Genomic DNA, 21,071 nt, shown 5'->3' on the forward strand with positions numbered 1-21,071 from the left:
GCAAGAAGAACCAATGGAACCATGAGGATGGACCATGGGTTGCAGTGGAGACCCAGAGGAGATGCAGGGACTATGAGATGCCAGACTTGATGAAGTTTTCCAGGACTAAGAGTAACCTTGCTGGCATGGTGAAACTGGAATTCCAGAAATTTGTTGCTGGTTAGAATTATCAGATTTTGAGATTTGCCACTGACTAGAGTTGTTGAACTTGGTGCTACAGTTTGATGTTTGCCCTGTTTTAATAGTGTATTTGTTGAATATTTCTTTGCTACACCCAATGCCATCTTTTTCAGAGTGTTTATTCTGTGCCATCATGGGTTTTAGGGGGCGATTTTGGTATTATTGCTCATTTAACAGACCTTGGATTATCGGGATGTTTGAACATCTTTGGGGGTGATAAAAACTATGGAGACATTTAAAGTTGGATGAATGCATTGTATTTTACATCATGCATGGTTATCAGTTTATGGGAGCCAGGGATAGAATGTAATGGTTTGATCAGGTGACCCCATAAATTTAGGTATACTAGAAGCTAGGTTCCCAGCTGATAAGAGCTATGGGAATGTATTGTTGGGGTTGGGCTTATGGGTATTATAGCCAGTTTTCCTCTTGACAGTGTTTGGCACACTCTCTTGTTTCTGTTGTTCACCTGATGTTGGCCAGGGGGTGATGTCCACCCTCTGCTCATGCCATCATTTATTCTTGCCATCATGGAGTTTCCTCTTGAGTCTGCAACACACAGTGCCCCCCACTGATGCTCCTCCCTCAGCCAAGGGTAAGGATGTACTTGTAGAGCAGGGAGAATCCAGAAACACCACCTCAATGGTTCATTATTCCTAGCTCTTTTTCTTTATATATACTTTATCTCCTCCCCACTTAGGCCATGAGATCTTGTGCACTATTGTAAAGAGCTGGCTTGCTGGGTGCCTAAATCTCAGGTGGAAGGTCTGAAGACCCTCCTCGTACCATCTCTTCTGAGTTAACCCAACTGATGTTGATAAGGCTTGCAATAATTGTTCATACCTTGCAATGTGGAGAAAATTTGCCATATGATGCAAACTTATACAAATACAAAAGCAAAAGAAGTTACCAATTAATATTCTTTTTTCACAATGATTTCTATATTTCAAGGATTATGTTTTATTGCCTACTTACTTAATCATTTTTTTTTCTCAAACTTTCTTTATAAATAGTAGGTTACCAATACTGAATTTGCTTTTTTTTTTTTTCAAATTTATCTTGTTTTCTGATTTCCTTAGAGGAATATATAACATTGTTTTGCAATTTTTGTTTTAATTGACATTGTACATCTCAAAATATCATAATATAAAGTTGTACATTTTCTCTCTGCACTACTTTGATAACATTCCCTGAATGCTACTATATTAAAAAAAAGTCAATATTTAGCGTAAAAGGTTTTCTAGTTTTTCTTTTTTTACCAGCATATTTTTTTAGATGCTGTTACCTGATTTCTATTTGAGTGGATATTCTAGTTACCATGTTTATAGGCAATTCCCTTAAATTTCTCTGTAGTCACAGTGCTCTTGATTTACTATAAAATGTATGATTGTTTTTGACATTATATGTATGTTCAGAACCACATATGAGGAAGAACATATGACATTTGACTTTTTAAGCCTGTTACCTTACTTAGTATAATCTTTTCCCAACCATCCATTTTCATGCAAATTTTTTAAATTTATTTTTCTTTACATCTGAGCATAATGAATATTTAGATTGGTGATATGGAACAAAAGTCAATAGTAGGGAACAGGAAGCTAGAAATGGGCTATGAGGGAGGAGGAGCACTGAAGAGGAATGTACACAGTAGATATATGCAAGTAGAAGGAAAAATGCCTGTGTAGGGACCTTGAGGGGCAGGAAAGGAGGAGCGAAGGGAGGAAGATTTATCAAAAATTTAGATATTCTAACTAAGTCATATTGAAACTTACTTCTGTAGCTAATAAGACATATATTAAAAAAGAAAGAGTTTGGGAATAAGTATCTTGCAGAGGTAGATATTGTTGTGCTCAGAAGTCATAGATTGTTAGTAGAAAAGTTTCAAAGCCAGGGATAGGATATGTTCAATAGAGCTGGGAGGAACTTGATGACCCCAAAATATTGCAGATTATTATTAAGGCTATTGAGGGCTCACCCTAATTAGATGTAATACCAATTGCTGAAATTTCCATATGCTTGGGCTAAAGAACACTGAGAAATGAAGTTTGTGCTGAGCTGGAAGTCTCTTCCCTATTGAGTAGATATCAGGAGGCTAGAATGGCTTATGCAGCTTATTGTAACTAGCAGTGATCTGTGCAAGCTCCATGTCTGTCCAGCCAGTCCAAATGTACCAACTGGCACATTTGGTGGCATGCTTGATATGGGGAAAGCCAATTGCTTTCTGATTGCAGTTGAGGCCACCTCCACAGGAAGGGATACCTGCTATTGTTAGGGATTGGGAGGTTGTAAGCCCTGGGGATGGATTACTATAGTTGTCTTGCTAAATGGTTATACTATGTCCACCAAACTGGTCCCTAAATACTTATCTTTATGCCCATATGTTAACGTTATGCTTACTTTTGGTTAGAGAAGTTTCTCTTTTCAGCTTTGGTGACATTGAGAAGATGCAAACTTATCAAGTGCTGAAAAGTGACAGTAAAGTTTAGCACTAAAACACCTTTATGACACTCTCCAGAAGTGGTAGTGGAAAGAATGTATGAGCCAAAAGAAATGGAAGAATTTTTACCAGACTGTCTTCCAGAGATAAACTGGCCTTAATATTCATGAGCACCCAATATCTGATGCCACCTATACAACATCTTCATAATAGGAATAAAAACATGATAAGATCAAAACAGAAAAGAGGCTTGTTGGAAAGAAGGGACTCATTGGCAGTGAAGGGTTGAGAAAGGGGAAAAAAGAGAGTAGTGAGAGGGATTTATGATCATGATATACTATTTGTATTTGTGGAAGTTGTCAATAAAACCTTTAAAAAATGCACTAAGAAATGCAAGTGTTAGAGCCAGGCTGGGTGGCACATGCCTTTAATACCAGCACCCAAGAAGAAGAGATAGGAGGATTCCCAAGAGTTCAAGGCCACCCTGAGACTACATATTGAATTCCAGGTCAGCCTGGATTAGGATGAGACCCTGCCTCAAAAAAACCAAATGCATGTGTTATTGTTGAAAACAGTGTGTTCTGCATGCTAATCAAGTCAAATTTATTATTTTTGAAACATTTACCCCAATTAACCAAATATTGAAACTTTAATAATTGAGTTATTATTATATATCATAGAGGTGTTCAACCTAACTCTAAAATCTTGACATTAGGTGAAAATTTAAAGTGAAATTACCGAGAAAAAAGAAATTAAACAATTAAAAATGAAGGGTTAATAGCCTCTCCTGAAAACTAAAAAGTTAATAACTATCCATAAGACCAGTAAACAATAAAGAAACTTCAGAAGCATGGCTTTGATGGGCCTGTCCATTCCCAAATGATAAGCTAAACCTACCTTAGCTCAGAAAACCTTGAGGGATGAGAAACCACCTGATGGGATATTCTTCCGAGACAATTTTTGCTAAAAATGCTTATTCTGAGCAAGGACACAAATAACTATAGTTCCTTATCTAGCACCTGCACCTACTGCATCTCTAGTCTATTTTTCTTAGGATCCTCCTTATAATCTTTCACCCAAGCATCAGCCTTCATCCCACAGGAAGGTTGCTGCCACTAACTGTTTCTGTCAATAAACAATTTCTCTGTAGAGTTCAAGTCTGCTATTCTCTTTGCTTTTCTCTTACCTTTCCTTACATTGTGGTGCCATGGCTTGGATCAGATAGCCCTCTGAGGCTTTCAGGGAACACCCTCCCTTTCTCCTTCTCCTCCTCCCCACCTTCCTGGCAGCGTATCATTCCCTTGGGAGCACAGAGACTTGCTGAACTCACTACTTTGGACTAAACACTCACCAGTCTGACCTAAGACCTTGGGTCTTTTGTGGCTTCTGTCTACATGACCAGTGTAAGTTCCATTTGGCCTTGTGGCCCAGGGAGTTTTATTGGTGCTCTGTATAAACCCAGCTTGACACCTGACAGTTTTCTTCTTCTCTTTTCCCTCTTACTCTGACCCTTGGATTATGTGAGCTAAGCAGCTCATTTATGGAGACTGAGGAGTTCAGACAAGGACCACTCCCTGGTGAACATTCAAAATCCCTCTCTGAGCTCAGCTGAGTCTCCATCAGCCCTTTGGGTAGTCCACTGGGACATATTTCTCTCTCCCTCTTTGTCCCCCCTGGACTTTTAAAATCCAGACTAGAGGCTTCTCATCATGTGATATGCTGCATCCATATCTCAACAAATCACTTCAGGACAAGGTATTTGCTCTAGGTCTGTGGTAGAGGTGCCCCAGCCCAGACCTCAGAAACCCTGGGAGTTTCTACCAGACACCCCAAGCATTCTGAGTGCAGAGATGCTTCCTCCTAATTCTTGGGTTTTGTTTTCCCTCCATAAGCCTGAAAGATGTCCCTGGTGGCAGGACTGTCCACTCTAGTTCACTCTAGGTTAATTTAAAGGAGCTCAAACTTCCTGAGTTCCTGCCTGCCAAATTACTCCAACTCTCTATCCAAATGTGGCTTCAATGTTCCTTATATAATAGCCACTACTGGCCTGAATTTGTTACTTTAGACTTTACTATTCTTACTGACCTTGATAACTTCCTTAGAAGACATGCAAATGATCTAAGGTTCCTTTCCTTCACTTCAGGGCTTTTTCTCCCCTCCATTCCTGCCCGTACCTTTGTACTTCTTGTCCTACCTATCAAATTTTCCTCTGTCACCAGAAACCCTCTAAAATCCTCCCCAAGCGAAAGTCCTCAGAAGTCTCACCTTCTTTTAACCTAACAGATAAACCCCCTCCATACCAGTCCCCCAACCCACTTCTGCTCCTCCTGCTCTTCTACATCATCCTCCTGAAACCCCCTTCCTCACCCCCTCAAACTCCACCTAACTGCTTCTCTGATCCTGCTTCTCCCCAGCCCCTCTCTGCTCCCCCAGTCTCCTCACCCCAGCCCCCTAAAACAACCAAACAAAATCCTGCTAAAAGCATACACTCCCCTCTGCCTTCTCTTTCTCATCTCCCCTCCCCACCTTGCAGTAGGTCATGGGGGGGACCAATAGGGAGCTTTGGTGTGTTTTCTTTATGTGAGGTAGTGGGGGCAGACTGACCTGCTCATGTCATGTCCCTTTTACTCTCAATAAAATGAACTCTAATAAACAAAAATTAGGATCATTCTCAGAAATTCCTCTCCATTATAGAATTCACTTCACTAAACTCACCCAAATATTTTATGTCACTCAGAGAGATGTTTTTCACATTTTAAACTCAACCCTTACCCCTGGTGAAAGGAAACACATTTGGAAGGCAGCCCAGACCCACACTGATAGACTGAGTCAACAGGACCCCCAGTCCCCACCCTGGGCTGAGGCTGTCCCCTTACCAGAACCAAACTGGGTCCAACAAACAGCAGGTTCAGGCTCATAAAGTGCCTTCAGCATATGGTAATCTGTTTAGCTAAAGGGATACACCAAAATGCCTAAGACAAAATTAATGTTCACAAGCTGAAAAGAATTACCCAGGACACCACTGAAAACACAGCCCTTTACCTCAACTGTCTATTTGAGGCTATAACTAAGTCAACTCCTGTGAAGACATTTTGCTTCTTCATGTTCACCATCTAGGACGGTCTACCCCCCACAACAGACACACATTCCAAAGACTTGAAAAGGGACTGATGACCCCCCAAAATAAGTTACTTTACCTGTCTTTCAAAGTTTTTAATGGTAGAAAGGGAAAGGCCAGGAAAGAGAAAAGAGGGCATCAGACACTGTCTAGAAAAGAGTGCCAGGTAGACTTTCAATTCCTGATTGCTATGCCATTCCCAGCCCCAGTCTTCACTCTTTATCTCTGGGAAGTGGGGCCAGCCCCCCACCCCTTTCCCTGTTCCTGCTGCCACCAGCCTGGCAACTGGACAAGAGATTACCCCTTCCAAGACATGTCCAGTCTGTGAACAATGGAAACACTAAAGAATGGATTGTCCAACTAGCTGCCGAGGTGGCTCTTCTGACAACCATAGCAAATCCCCTTCTTATGCCCTTCTCCAATGATTGGGCCCAAGCTCCTGGCCTCCAGCCAAATTAACACCCAGCTCACCAAAACTCAGAGTAAAAGACATAGTGGCTGGTGAAGAGATTTCTTTCATCTTAGGTAGTGGGACCTCCTATTCCCTGCTTACCTCCTGGAAGGGGCAAACACTCCCCACCACAATCATTATTACAGGTGTTTCAGGGATTCCACCATTTTCCTCAGTACACCCTACCTGCTCTGTGCCAATTTGGGGACCTAACTAACTCACCAGTTCATTGTCGTGCTTAAATATCCACTCCTTCTCCTTGGCAGGGTTCTCCTAATCCAAACTTAAAGTTTCCATTTATATACCCCCTCTAGAAAGAACTAGCATTTTCCTCCTACGCAAGGACTCAAGTCCACTTGAAGTCTGCTCTCAAGCCACTACTTCTCCTTCTCTATTACCCTCAGTCAGCCCTTTAATATGGAACCCTTTCCATCCTGCTATCGCCTCTCACCACCCTTCTGTCCTCATAAATCTTAAAGATCCTTCTATCTACATCTCCCAAGAAAAATACCCTCTACCCCTGCTGTTCCTTGAGGACTAAAGCCCATAATTCAACTCTCAGCTTCTCTTCTCCCTCCCACTCATTCACCCCATAATACCCCCATTCTGGGCATAAGAAACTATAATGGAGGGCCTGAGCAATGGTTTCATCGTTGGGACACTTGGTTGCAAAGCCAAAGGACCCAGGTTCAATTCCCCAGGACCCACATGTGACAGATGCACAAGGGGGTGCACAAATCTGGTGTTTGTTTGCAGCAGCTAGAGGCCATGGCATGCCCATTGTTTGCTCTTTTTCTTTCCCTATCTTTGTCTCTCTCTCACTCTATAAATAAATAAAAATAAAAGTACTTCAAAAGAAAAATACAATGCCATGGATCCTATTGTTTAGTGCAGGACCTCTGAAGCATAAATTGTGCTACCATCCCAACCTTTCCAGTTGTCACTAACCCCTACACTCTCTTCCTTCCATCCTACACTCCTCAAAATGTTTTTCTGTTCTTGATCTCCATTCATATACCTTAAATCAAGACCACTCTTTGCCTTCACCTGGAAAGGCCCTGACACTCACCAGGCCCAACAATTAACTTGGATAGTCCTTCCCCAGGACTTTAGGGAGAGTCCCCACCTTTTTGTCCAGGCCTTCCCAAAAAGATCTGGCCACTTTAGATCTCAGGCCTAGCCTTCTCCTTCAATATGTAGATGACTTCCTACTATACATCCGTTCCAGGGATCCCAACTTAACACATACTACCATACTTCTCAACTCGTTGGCTTCTTGGGGATATAGAGCTTCTAAAAATAAGGCTCAAATCTGTAAAACCTCTGTGATCTGTCTCAGTTTTTCACTGTTACAGGAAAGAAAAACCATTCCTGCCTCCAAAATCAGATATCTCATTAATTATTCCTTATCTCATACTAAATGTAAACTCCTTACATTGCTTGGTCTGTTTATTTATTTATTTTTCTGTATTGGTATTCCCATCTTCTCTCTCATAACCCATCCTCTAAATGAGGCTACCAAGGAGTCCTTAAGAAGCCACTCCTGGGGCTGGAGAGATGGATTAGCAGTTAAGGCATTTGCCTGCAAAGCCAAAGGATTTCAATTTGATTCTCCAGAACCCATATAAGCCCAATTCACAAGGGGATGCACACATCTGGAGTTCATTTGCAGTGGCTGGAGACCCTGGTGTGCCCATTCTCTCTCTCTCTCCCTTTTTCTCCCTCTCAGATGCATAAATAAATTAAATATATTAAAACTCCTATCCACCTCATCGTTTCAGGCCCCAATGAACCAACCTTCTCAAATGATCTTTATCCACTGCCACCACCCACTCCCTACCTTACATTAACAAGTCTTTTCTTTTCTTTTCTTTTCTTTTCTTTTCTTTTCTTTTCTTTTCTTTTCTTTTCTTTTCTTCTCTTCTCTTCTCTTCTCTTCTCTTCTCTTCTCTTCTCTTTTCTTACATACCAATCAGGACAAGCCTTAGCCATTCTCTGCCAAAAAGGAGGTTGCTCTCCACCCCCACAAACTTACCTCTCCAAACAATTGGATATGGTAACATGGGGAGGGATCCCTTGCCTCCAAACACTAACAGCAATTGCCTTTCTTGTCCTGATGCTGATAAACTATCCCCTCCATAGTCTCTCCATATTCTCACCTCTCACTCTCTGAAGGTCCTGCTAACTCACAAAGCCTTTCTCTCTCTTCACCCTTCCCATATTCAGATTCTCCATGCTCAGCTTGTTGATCCCAATCTCCTTTTTAAACAATCATCCCATTGGAATCCTGCTACTCTTGTACGTACCACACATTCCTCTATACCATCTGATAGCTCCATTCATATCTACACAGATATTCTGGATTTCTCTCTCAACCCATTCACAACCTTTTATGACACCCCCTTTCCTGTTGTCCCTGACTAGTTTAATGATTCCAACACCCTTAAAAAGACACCTTGTACAGGAGGCTATGCAATCCTCCAGGGTGATCTTCAAATCATAAAAACAATGTCTTTGCCTCCACATACTACTTCCCAACAGTCTAAACATACTACTTTAACCAAAGCTCTCACTAGGGCAACCACTCTCAATGGGAACATCTATTCAGAGTGCAAATGTACATATAATATCATACATTCAAACATTCTAATATAAAGAGAGAAAGGCTTCCTTACCCAGAAAGGGTCCCCAATCATCAATTTACCTCTTATCCAAGAACTCTTAGTTCACCTCTATTACCCACCCAAACTGCTATCATTCACTACAAAGGCCACCAACAAGACAAACTGTATATTTCCATTTTCAATAACCAGGCAGACACTTGCCAGCCAAATGGCTTTTGCTTACCTACAACAGTCTTTAAAACAGGCTGACACTCCCCTCCTCTCTCTCAGACCTACATCTTTATTCTTAGCCTATAATCTCCCTCACAACACTTCTATTCCACTCAATAATGAGATATTTTCATACCTACATTCCCTGTTCTACCCAGCTGACAACACTTTGCTTTCATTCCTTTAAGCCTCATACAACCTCATTCCTGAAGACAGTTTCTCCAAAACTTAAAAGCTTCTTTCTCTATCTGTCAAAAACTAATCCTGACTCTAATATACATCCCCCTCAATTTCTAACCCATCAAATGAGGGGAATTTCTCCTGCCATGGACTGGCAGACAGACTTTACTCACATGCCCTCTGCCAAACACTACCTATGTCTTTATTGATATCTTTTTCAGGGTGGATAGAAGCTTTCCCCATGACTAACACAAGGGCCTCAACAGTCACTAGACTTCTCCTTACTGAACTGATTCCCCAATTTGGCTTACCCTCCTCCCTACAAGCTGTTAATGGGTCAGAATTTATTTCTGCTGTCACTCAACATGTAGCCATTATCCTTCACATAACGTGGAAGTTTCATATTCCCTACCACCCCCAATCTTCTGGCAAAGTTGAAAGGTCAATCTCTCTCTCTTAAAGGAATCTTAACTAAACTAACTCTGGAACACTCAAACGCTTACCCTTAGCTCTCCTCTTTCTCCATGCTCTCCCCCATAAACCAACTAGCATTAGTCCTTTTGAGTTAATGTATGGCAGACCCATCATCCCTCCTGGACTTCACCACACAAATTCAAACCTGCCCCCTTACTCTTGCCCAAGATTTTCTGTCTTCCCTCAGAGGAGAACTGTGGGAGACTGCTGATCCAAATCTCCCCAAGCCTATTCCTAATGCTTCTCTTCCCTGTCTTCAAGTTGGTGACCAGGTTTGTATTTCTCCTAACACCCACTCTTCCTTGCAACCTAAATGGCAAGGACCTTATAAGGTTGTACTCCTTACCCTCATGGCTGCCAAACTCCAAAATCTTGCTTCTTGGTTTCATCTTTCATGCCTCAAGAAAATACCTTCCTCCTACTCCTCCATCCTTCTAAATCTCACAAAACTCAAAATTCCTCATCTCTCATCAATTCCTAAAGAGACAACCAGGACTACTATTAACCTTATGCTTCCTTTTCCAGATACACTGAATAACCCTGAGCCTCATCAGTTTCACCTTTTCCTGACTGACCTGTTAGAAGACATTTGGTTAATGCTACAGCCAATCCACACCTTTGATCAGCTACTCGAGGCTACTAAAATCATTTGGTTACAGGACACTTTTACGTCATTTCAGCCCCATCAGATTGAATTGTTTGCTCTTACCCTTCCTTTTGCCCTTCATAAGGATTGCTCTTGCTCTGCTTCATTCCTCCCTTGTCCTCTTTCTCATCACAGCTGTAAGTCTTACCATCAGATTAATTACAGCCATACTCCCTAACTGGTCCCGTGCTGAAAAGACAGCTACCATCCTCCTGTTATGGTCATATTTCATTATAATTCTAATCACAAAATGTCACCCCTACTTCTGTTCATTTTAGTCTTTCTATCATACTCTACCCATTTCCAAGTCCTCCCAAAGGTTATAACTTCTTCTTACATCTTATGTGACACACATGTCCCCTCTGTGTCCCTAATAGGACCTGCCACTGCAGTATCTCTCTTAATGCTAGACTGTACCTTTTCATATCCTGACATAATAATTGGCCATATTAGATGGTATAAGGATGATTAAGAAATCTTTTCCAAAGGTATCATACAGGGACCATGGGAAAAATTTCACATATCAATCTAAAAGAAATAACAAACTATGGCATCTATAAAACTCTTGCTAGCCCTCAAGATTCAGGGTTATATTCTTCTATTAAACTTAAAAAGGGTTTCTCCACAGATGCAGTGTATTCAAAAGCTACCTTGAACATTGGTGTCCCCATGAGCCCTCTAGGATCCCAGACTGGCTGTTGACACAATGAACAAATGTTTTTTTTTTTTTTTTTTTGACTACAGGAGGGAAACTTAGTCCCTTAATTGTTAACCAATAATCATATGGGCCTATTAATCAGATATAGTGAATATGTTAATGTCACTGGGAGCAGAATTACAGCACAAGGCTATCTTGTTTTCTGTTCTGAGCCAGCACACCCAATCTCCCTAACTATCCAACAACACAGTGTATGCATCAACTGTACCCTCCTCCTAACTTCTCTTAGACCTCAAATCATAATTGTTCTATCGAAAGACATATTTCTTTGCCTTGTGGCAAACATTTACCCAAAGGATGGGTCTTCTTCTATGACCAAACAACCTACCAAACTCTGCCTGACAAATTCTCTGGAATCTGTTCTACTGGACAAATCCTTCCCTTACTACCTTCCCTAACCCCTTCCCAACAAATTGTCAGGAGCTTGCCCTCCGATACTGATAATAATTTAATCTTATTAGATCTAAAACAGATAGCCATTGCCTCAGCTTTTGTCCTACTTGTTCTAGGCCTTGTGACAGGAGTAGAGAGGGAAGTCTCAAAGTTGGCCTGTGTTTTCAGTAAGACTACTAATCTCACTGCATGAGTTCTGGCAGAAATTAACCAAGAAATGAAAGCACTCCAAATTTCAATATGACAAAATAGTGCTACTATTGATTTCCTATTATTAAAACATCATATAGGATGTCAGCAATTTCCTGGAATGTGCTACTTCAATATTACATATAATTATAATATTATTCAACAGCAGATAGATAAAATCAAACAAAAATTAACCAAATCCATAAAAGTAATTTTTGGTCAGTTTTAGGGCAATGGTTTCTTTCTGTGGTTAAGCTCATTACTGGGCTCAGGTCCTTGCATATTCAGATGCCTCACTCCAAGACAAAATTCCTCCAAGAAAAATACATATCTGCACTTTACAATGAGTCACTAAATTCCACTGAATATCAGCCCCTGAGCCTCCAACCTCTACAGGGCTATGAAGGACACCCCAAAAGATCTACTGCCCCCTTCAGCTTGAAGTACATGGAGATGAGTCCTGGCCTATGCAGTTTTTCCCTAGATTCTCCACACATCCCAATACTCCCCAATCTATTTTATCTTTCCATAGTCTGGAATGAAGGATAAATAGCCTTCCCTGAAAGCTACAGGAAACTAAACAGTTAACAACTATCCTTAAGACCAGCAAGCAATAAAGAAACTTCATAAGCATGGCCTTGACAGGCCTGTTTATTTCTGAATGATAAACTAAACCTACCTTAGCTCAGAAAACCTTGAAGGAACAGAAACCATGTGGTGGGATATCCTTCCTAGACAATTTTTTTTTTTTTTTTTTTTTTTTTTTTTGCTAAAAGTGCTTGTTCTGAGTAAATACACAAACAACTATAGTTCCTTATCTACTTCCTTGGACCTACAGCTGGTCCAGTCTACTTTTCTTAGGGTCCTCCTTATAAACTTGCACTCAAGCATGACTCGGTGCTTCAGCCTTCACCCTGTGGGAAGACGTCTGCCTCTCACTGTTTCTCTCTACAGTCTGTCTGTAGAGATCAAGTCTGGTGTTCTCTTTTGCTTTTCTCTTACACTTTCCTTACAGAAAAATTTTAAGTTATTCCTAACTGAGCTGGGCCAGGTCTACAGATCAAACCTAGTCATTTACAAGGTAAGTATGAATTTTTTTTCTTTATAGATTCTATGAAAATGCATCTTGGAAGAAGGAATCTTTTCTGATCTAAGTTTTTTTTTTTTTTTTCATGTTTTAACATCATCCAGTTGAATGTTAGTACACATTTCTGGATTGTCATAATTCTGCTTTCTGGTATTATTCACAACATCTTGTCTGGGTGCCTACATATGGTTGCAACTTTCACTGATTCTAAAAGTACTGTGGCAAAGTGAGGTGTTCATAACTCTGGAAATAGAAGCAAGAGAGGTATTGAACCATCATCAAGAAGTTAGGGGCTGGAGAGATGGCTTAGCGTTTAAGTGCTTGCCTGTGAAGCCTAAGGACCCCGGTTCGAGGCTCGGTTCCCCAGGTCCCACGTTAGCGAGATGCACAAGGGGGCACACGCGTCTGGAGTTCGTTTGCAGAGGCTGGAAGCCCTGGTGTGCCCATTCTCTCTCTCTCCCTCTATCTGTCTTTCTCTCTGTGTCTGTCGCTCTCAAATAAATAAATAAATAAAAATTAAAAAAAAAAAGAAGTTAGGGACCAAGAAGTAAAAGAGGTTGATGAACTCAGGGAAGCTGGTTAAATGAATACCCGTTGAATACCCTGGTGGGAGCACAAACCTGAGATTGAGCAGTTCATTGATGATCAATAAGTGCTGCTCTGTCTACAACCTCTCCTTTGAAACAATGATATAGTGGCTTCAGCTGTAATTTTCTTTCTTTCTCTTTCTTTTTCTCATCCATTCTTCCCTATCCCTTCTTTTTCCTTCTGCTTTCTTTTTATTCCCCTTTGTTCTTGAGAGTTTTTCTACCTTATTTGCTACTACAGTCTCATCATATCATTAAGAACCTAACATATCTCACCTAAAATCCTTCCTCCCTAGCATTTTCTGAACATAATATCTTTTCACTGCCACTTAATATTAAGGTATTTTTTATCTCTTTCCTCTAATTTGCTTTCTCCACAATGATTCACATTATATGAAAATTATTAAATACATGTGTCACATGTGGTTAACTCATGCAATGCAGGATATGCTTACTAGAATTTTAAGGGCATGTATCAGTTTTCTAGCCCTAGAGCTAACAGTAGAGCTTGGGATTAAATACATAAATGATATCTATCTAATCTAATTGAGGTTCACTGCAATGGTTATGAGTTATAGCACATGAATACAGAGAAGACAATAATAATCTAGTACTAATTAATAGTAATTACTAAGTAGTGATTAAACCAAATGTTTAACAGCTCTACTGAGAATAGAAAGGATGGAATTCAGAAAGAAATAAAATCTAATGGTCAAGTCACAGTAAATGAATTTAGGCATATTGAGCAAGAGATCCTTGCCTTTCTAAAGCATATGGTCCTACTGACTACAGAGGAGCTTCCAATAATCCATCCCCAACTTTGCTGTTTTGGCTCAAATTTTGGGCTGATATTCAAGTCACTCAGGGCAGACTGACAGTGACAACAATTTTCTAGGAGTTTTATTATCAATTTTTTATTTTATAATTATTTACTTAGTGATTATGAATGTTGAATAATTAAATTTAGCAATAGAATAAAGCAAATGCATAAGCACCTTATTTTCACTTGTGTGTCTCAAGTTTATAAACAAATTTTCAATATTTATTATGTTTGGACTACAGTGTTTGATATAATTTGTTCTAGAAAATTGTGAATCCACTTTACAACATATCATTAGTCTTTGAGTTCATTGTACATTAAAGATCATTCCACTCTCTATTTACAGTAACAATTAAAGTTCCCTGTATTTGAGATTAATTAATTAGAAACGAATTATTTAAATGCTTGATAGAGTCCCATTGGTTCATTTGTTGCCTCCAAATTAGTTTTGTCTATTTGTTTTTCTGTCCTGACATAAGGATCCTGGAAAATGCATTCAATTGATCCACCAAGATACTATTTCCATATGCATATCTCAATTATTCATAGTTTTGAGATTTATTTTTATTTATTTATTAGAGACAGAGAAAAGGAGAGAGAGAGAGAGAAAGAATGGGCATGCCAGGGCCTCTAGCCACTGCAAATGAACTCCATATGCATGTGCCTTCATGTGCATCTGGCTTGCATGGATAGAATAGAACCTGGGTCCTTAGGCTTCATAGGAAAGTGCCTTGACCACTAAGAAATCTCTCCAGCCCTAATTTATCTTATTTCATACTATCCAATTGGTATGAGAAATTGTTGCATCAAAACCAGATTTGATGGCAATTCAAAGTAGAGTTTCACATATTCTCTTTCCCTTTAGTAAAAGCATCTTAGCTAACAGGAAAGCTTATCTAAATATCACAAATTATACATACAATTTTGGTAGATATTTTATATTTCCCTAAATGATTCTTTTTGCTGCTTATTAAAATTATATAATTTATTCAAATGAAAACCTAGAAGCTGTGTGTGGTGGTACATGCCTTTATTCTTAGCACTTGGGAGGCAGAGGTAGGAGAATCACCATGAGTTCGAGGCTACCCTGAGACTACATAGTAAATTCCAGGTCAGACTGGGCTACAGTGAAATCCTACCTAAAAAATAAAATAAAATAAATAAATGGAAACAGAACTTAGCTTTCTAGTTTGGTATATATTACTGTGCTATTTGAAAACACACACACACACACACACACACACACACAATACTTTTAAATTCATGGATCTTTACTTTGCTGTGAAGTGATGCTCTTTTATGTATAAAACCATAGATAAAGACTCTTACTCAATAGCTATCAGCCAAAGGTTTTATCAGGAAAATGGGAGATTTGTTCTTAAAGTTAGTTAGATCAATGCCATTTTCTCCTGTCATTTCACACTTAACATTTTGTATCTGACTCAGAACTGTAATTATTGAGGATGGTCTCTATTATCCTACTTTCCAGCCACAGGATTGCTAAAACTGAAGATTTTATATGTACCTCTAAAATCACATAAATTATCATAGAAGTTTTTTTTTAAAATGTAATCATGAAGTCTTATATCAACAAGGTCAGCTTTCTATGTCCCAATTTATCCTAATTTAAATTCAGCTCAAATTTACTTTGAGGTTCATTTCATTTTTTTAAAAGATAGAGCCATATATAATTGCATATGTATACTGAGAATAACAACTTTTTTAGTCATTCCATCTCATCCAGGATAGAAAGATCAAGAAAACAGTGTCTTTAAAAAGCCACCATAGCTGCAATTTCAAAGCAAAGTAATTGGTCCACATGTGCTAAGATAGTGTCCACCCCACTAGCACACTCAGGCAGCAAGTAAAGAAGCAAGGACGAGAAAGATAACTGATACTGATCATATAGTTTTTTCATTCTTTCCAATGTACTCTCGTTTGTTGGAGAAAGTATCATTTAGAAAGTTATCCAAATAAGAAGAAAACATCAATTCAGTGGCAGGAAATAGTCACCAAACTTGAAGGGAAGGCTTACTTTCTTGGATACTGAATTAATGTACTTTTGTAGCAGTCAAGAAGAGCAGTATCTAGCTACTGTTGTCATGGCAATTATAATGGAAATCCAGAGGTAGGGCATGTTGAACTGAATCAGACTATATATTAGCACAAGTAGACAGACTGGGTTATAGCACTGTAATTAGGTTGCTCATCAGTAAATTTTGAACTCATGATACTCTTATTTTAGCAAAAAAATATTTTATTAAAGATAAATACTGAACACTTTTTAAAAAAAAAATTTCTATGTTTGTTGCTTTCCTATATGAAACCTTAATGGTAAAAATTCAGTTGTCATACAATCTGTTGGTATTAACAATGACCCTTTCTGTTTGTAAGCATCCACATTGTGGTACAACAGAAGTACAATTTAATATCAGGAATGTAGTACACAAAATGGTTAATAGGCTTATGCCACATAATTCAGATATCTTGAATGAATATATACATACATACATACATACATACATACATGTTCAAATGGGGAGCCAACAATTAATAAATCATAAGCATTCATATACATATATCAACCATCTAATGATCTCAATTAAGGTGGTAGGAAAAGGTAGAAGCTTATTTGTAAGCCACTGTTTAGTTGGTTGTATGTATTTAGTAAGGTAGTTATTCCATATAAGACACTTTAAACAGAAATGCACCTGCTCATGTTACCTTTTATGGAACAGGCTTGAGTTTCATGATATATTGCTACCATGTTGTCAATATATTCAGGAATTAGCAAGAACATGCTCCTAACTATTCACAATGTTGCACGTGCCAAGAGAAGTATAATTGCATTTTAAAACCATGCACTATACAAAAATATTATATGGAATTGCTTCATATTTTCATTTAATCTATGCTGGGTAAAAGAAGCTTCAAAGTTTCATTCAATATCTGTAACACTTTGTTAAGAAAATGAGTGGGTTTCTATTATTTATCAGTAAAATATGTTGTTTAAATAGATGATTAAGGCAAAATTCAAGACCGCAGGTTAAATCATGAACCCTCAGAGCCGTATTTGTATTCACAATATGAGGTATCCCTGTACCATGCTCATGTCATGGGTTTTGTCCCTTTAGATTAGTAAACTGATAGAGTTCTTTTTTTCTAGGTGTGAGTTTGACTAATGAAATTTTTATGCATATGTTATACTTATTTGCTCCATAGTTTGTTAGATTATTATAGATTCCGTGCTCAATTTTGAAGAAAAACAATCTTTCAAGGGGCTGTTGAGAGTAATGGTCTCAATGTTGAAAAATCCAAATATAAGGAACTATAGAAATGATTCCTGAAAGTATAGTCTAATTTTAATATAAAATTAAAAGGACTCACTAAAAATATGATAATGGGACACAACTATAAGAACCACAAGAATATATTTCACATGGCATGGCAAAATGCGGTTTGTGAGCATATGTGAGTGAATATGGGCCTGAAAACCTCTGAACAGTGGTCAACAAATTTTTTCAATCAATGGACAAAGAATAAACATTTTTGTTTTCTTATAATAAATGCTTACCTTCATAAGGGTCCTATATAACCCAGCCATTTACACTATATCAATTAAAATTGTATTTGTTAATGATAAAATTTGAATTTTATTGAGATTTAATCATTATAAAATAATATTACACCTTTTGCTTATATTCCACAGTTTACAAGTGTAAAAGTCTTTCCGAGCAAACATATATTACAATAACACACAACGAAATGCGTTTCAGCTGAAGGCCACAATTTACCTACGGTGGTCTAATCCTTTAAGTGCTTGGCTATTACATTGTTGGCTATTAAATGATGGGAAATTACTGCAGTATTTTGGGCTACTTTGAGAATGTTTGTTTAAATCATTTGCATTTATTTAATTATCCATATGTGAGGGCTTTCGTTCATCTTATTCTTTAGTTCTTATTTTCTTTTTCTTACCTTCTGTTGGATTACTGAGACAGTTTCGGAATTTAGTTTTAAATTATTCAAGTTGAAATTGGGGTGTGGTTCTTTGTATAACATTTTGGATGTCTATTTTTATTACATGCATATTTATTTTGTAAATGTAATATATTTCATCATATATGTTAAAACATAGTCTATTGCTATCATTTAACAACAATAAAGTAGGACCTTCAGGAAGTGTTTGGGAAAAGGCTGAAGCCACAATGGTTGAATCTTTGTGAATACTGCTGGATTTGGAGACAGAGATACAGAAAGAGAGAAAGAAAGAGAGCAAGAGAGAGAGAGAGATTAGTTTTACCACATTCTGTCTTGCACCACTTGTGCACTTCTTGTGGAATCTGCAAATAGGAGGGTAATCCTAAGGCACAGTTACTTGTACTAAGGTCTCCAAAAGTATGACAGAAAATCAAATTTTTTTTTTTTGTTTAGTTACCTAATCATTGGAATGGCATTACTGGTAACAGAAAGCAGACAAATGTATCACACTTTTATTTTTTTATTTTTAATTTTTTGCATAAATGGCAAAACAATCATTTATTGGTTTATTGTATCATTACTAAACACAGTCATTCATCATTTAAATATCTGACTCATTAAAAAACCGTTTCCAACACTTTTTCTCCCATTTACCAAAAAAAATACAGTAATTTGCGTTAAAAAACAAACAAACAACAACAAAAAAAAAAAACATGAACAAGCATTCTGGTTTCCTCCCAGTTTTCTAATGTTTCTCGGAGATGGTTAAGAAAGTAGGCTGAAGACTGAAATTCACAATCTTCCACTTGAAAGTGCTGAGATCTGGAAGCTGTTCTCTCTACACCTTTCCTCTCCATATCCTAACAGATGTAAAACCGAAAGCACCACCTTGCAAACTGTTACAGAGGGCAGGTTTTTCTCCACTCTATTAGTTTAAGTAAACTCAACTTACCTCTAGCATCATATTCAGAAAAAATACTAAGCCTCAAGGTCCCCAGTAATCTGGAGTACTGATCTAGATAGCCAGCCTAGAAGTAACGCATTACTTAATGAGGGCCTTCCACCCGCTGCTGTTAGGACCTAGGAATCCACCGGCATTGCAGAGATCAGTCGCTGTTACGCATTTACTCTTCAGGCAGTCATTTGCCATTAGTCGGCTTGAATGAGGCCAGAGTCCAGGAGGAAAGCGCGGTGCACCACATTTGCCGTCTGTTAAGCTGCTGCTGTCTTCTCTTCTTTACTGAAAGGCTGTACTGAGCCAGGCTTTACCCACGAAAGGCCAGCAACATGAACACTCTTATTGGGCTGCTCATCAGGCTTCTTTTCTGAGTCACCATCTTCTCTCTGCCTTCATCATGCGCAGAAGGGTTCCATAGAGAAAAGTTAATTGCACAGGGATCTTCTATTTTTGGCTGGTCAAACAAATGAGCAGTTACGTACTTTAACACCGTCGACCACTTTATTTTTAAAAAGCTGAACATCTTTTTCACACAGTACTGCAGCTTCTGTGTTTAGGGGGCTTGTTGTGTAGATCTTGTAGAAAACTCTCCTTGTGAACATTAAAACTTGCCAAATATGGTTATGGTTTGGCCTCCACTTTGCAAACGCTCTCTTCACCTGGGGTGGGATCAACTAGTAGGAGAAAGATGGGAATATCAAACACCAGGTGTGGACAGTCACCATCTGGTAGTTATCAGGGATATAAACTGTAAACTTGAACATGCCATCCTGATATAGCCCGTGCGTAGGAATATTACTCAAAACCGCGTTAATGCAGAGAGGTAAGATGGCTGTATTTAGACACCTGGCAACTTCTGCTTCACAACCAGGGTAAAACCTGCAAGAAGTGAGTACCCCAAGTAGAAGGGTCCGTAAGATGCATGTGTGCCATTTGTTGACTGTACTGCTGGGGCAGGAGATGTAGGCTTCATGATGGGCAAAGCATTTTTGGGAATAGAAGGCAGCTGCTTTTTTTGGTGCACTTCGTGGAGGACTAGTTTTCACATCTCCTGTTGTTAACATTTTCTCATCCCCATCAGATCATTTGAGCACAGGGCCTGCAAACATGCTCCACAAAGGGTTCATAGCGTGTACTTCCAGCAGATTCAGAGGTCTGTGTCATCCAACTCCTCTGGCCTCAGTGTCCACTGGCTAGACAGCATTTCTGGCTGCAGCGCAGCCCAATCCCTGAGGCTCCCCGCTCTGCTCAATCCAGCCCTTGAATCATATTTTCATATCTTCTACTTTATAATTATGTTAACTACTTTACATTAAAAACTACATTATCAAGGTTTTTAAATCAATTGTCATATCAGTTCTAGTTACTTTTGTAACTAGAGCCAGGTGTGGTGGCACACGCCTTTAATCCCAGCATTTGGGAGGCAGAGATAGGAGGATCACTGTGAGTTCGAGGCCACCCTGAGACTACATAGTGAATTCTAGGTCAACCTGGGCCAGAGTGAGACCCTACTTTGAAAAACAAAACAAAACAAAAAAAGTAACTAGAATCTCAAAAGCACAAAAATTGTATTAGTTTTAGACTTACATTTATTTTTCATTTTATTTTCCCTCATGTTCTAGCATTACTTTGTTTATCATTTTATAACTACCCAGGGAATTTTCTCTATACATTATTTTATAGTGCACCTGTTGGTGACCCATTCTGCTAGGTTTTCCTCAGTTGGATAACTTTTGGCCCATAATTTGAAGGTTATTTTCTGGAAGTAGAATTCAGGATTCTTTCAGTTCCAGATTGAAGAATAGTCTTACTTATTTGTCATGATTTCTGGAAAAAAAAACATCTTTGTCTGATATCTGTGTCATCTCATGTTGACTTATTTTGATTTTTTTTCATATTCAATTTCATATTTATGCACTTGTTTTGCTTTCTTGCTTAAAGAGAAATGAAAAGACAACGATTAGCAATAACTTCTGAGTAGAAATGAATCTGGCTTTCCCACTTGGTCTCTATTGGTT

At 38.7% G+C, this 21,071-nt stretch overlaps 1 pseudogene; it reads right to left on the reverse strand.

Annotated features, from left to right (window-relative positions):
* Positions 1-19,307: 19,307 nt before the first annotated feature.
* On the reverse strand, positions 19,308-20,180 carry LOC101608562 (annotated as a pseudogene).
* Between the last annotated feature and the right edge of the window lie 891 nt (positions 20,181-21,071).

This window comes from Jaculus jaculus, chromosome 13 (genome assembly GCF_020740685.1).
Source record: "Jaculus jaculus isolate mJacJac1 chromosome 13, mJacJac1.mat.Y.cur, whole genome shotgun sequence".
In the NCBI taxonomy this organism is placed as follows: domain Eukaryota; kingdom Metazoa; phylum Chordata; class Mammalia; order Rodentia; family Dipodidae; genus Jaculus; species Jaculus jaculus.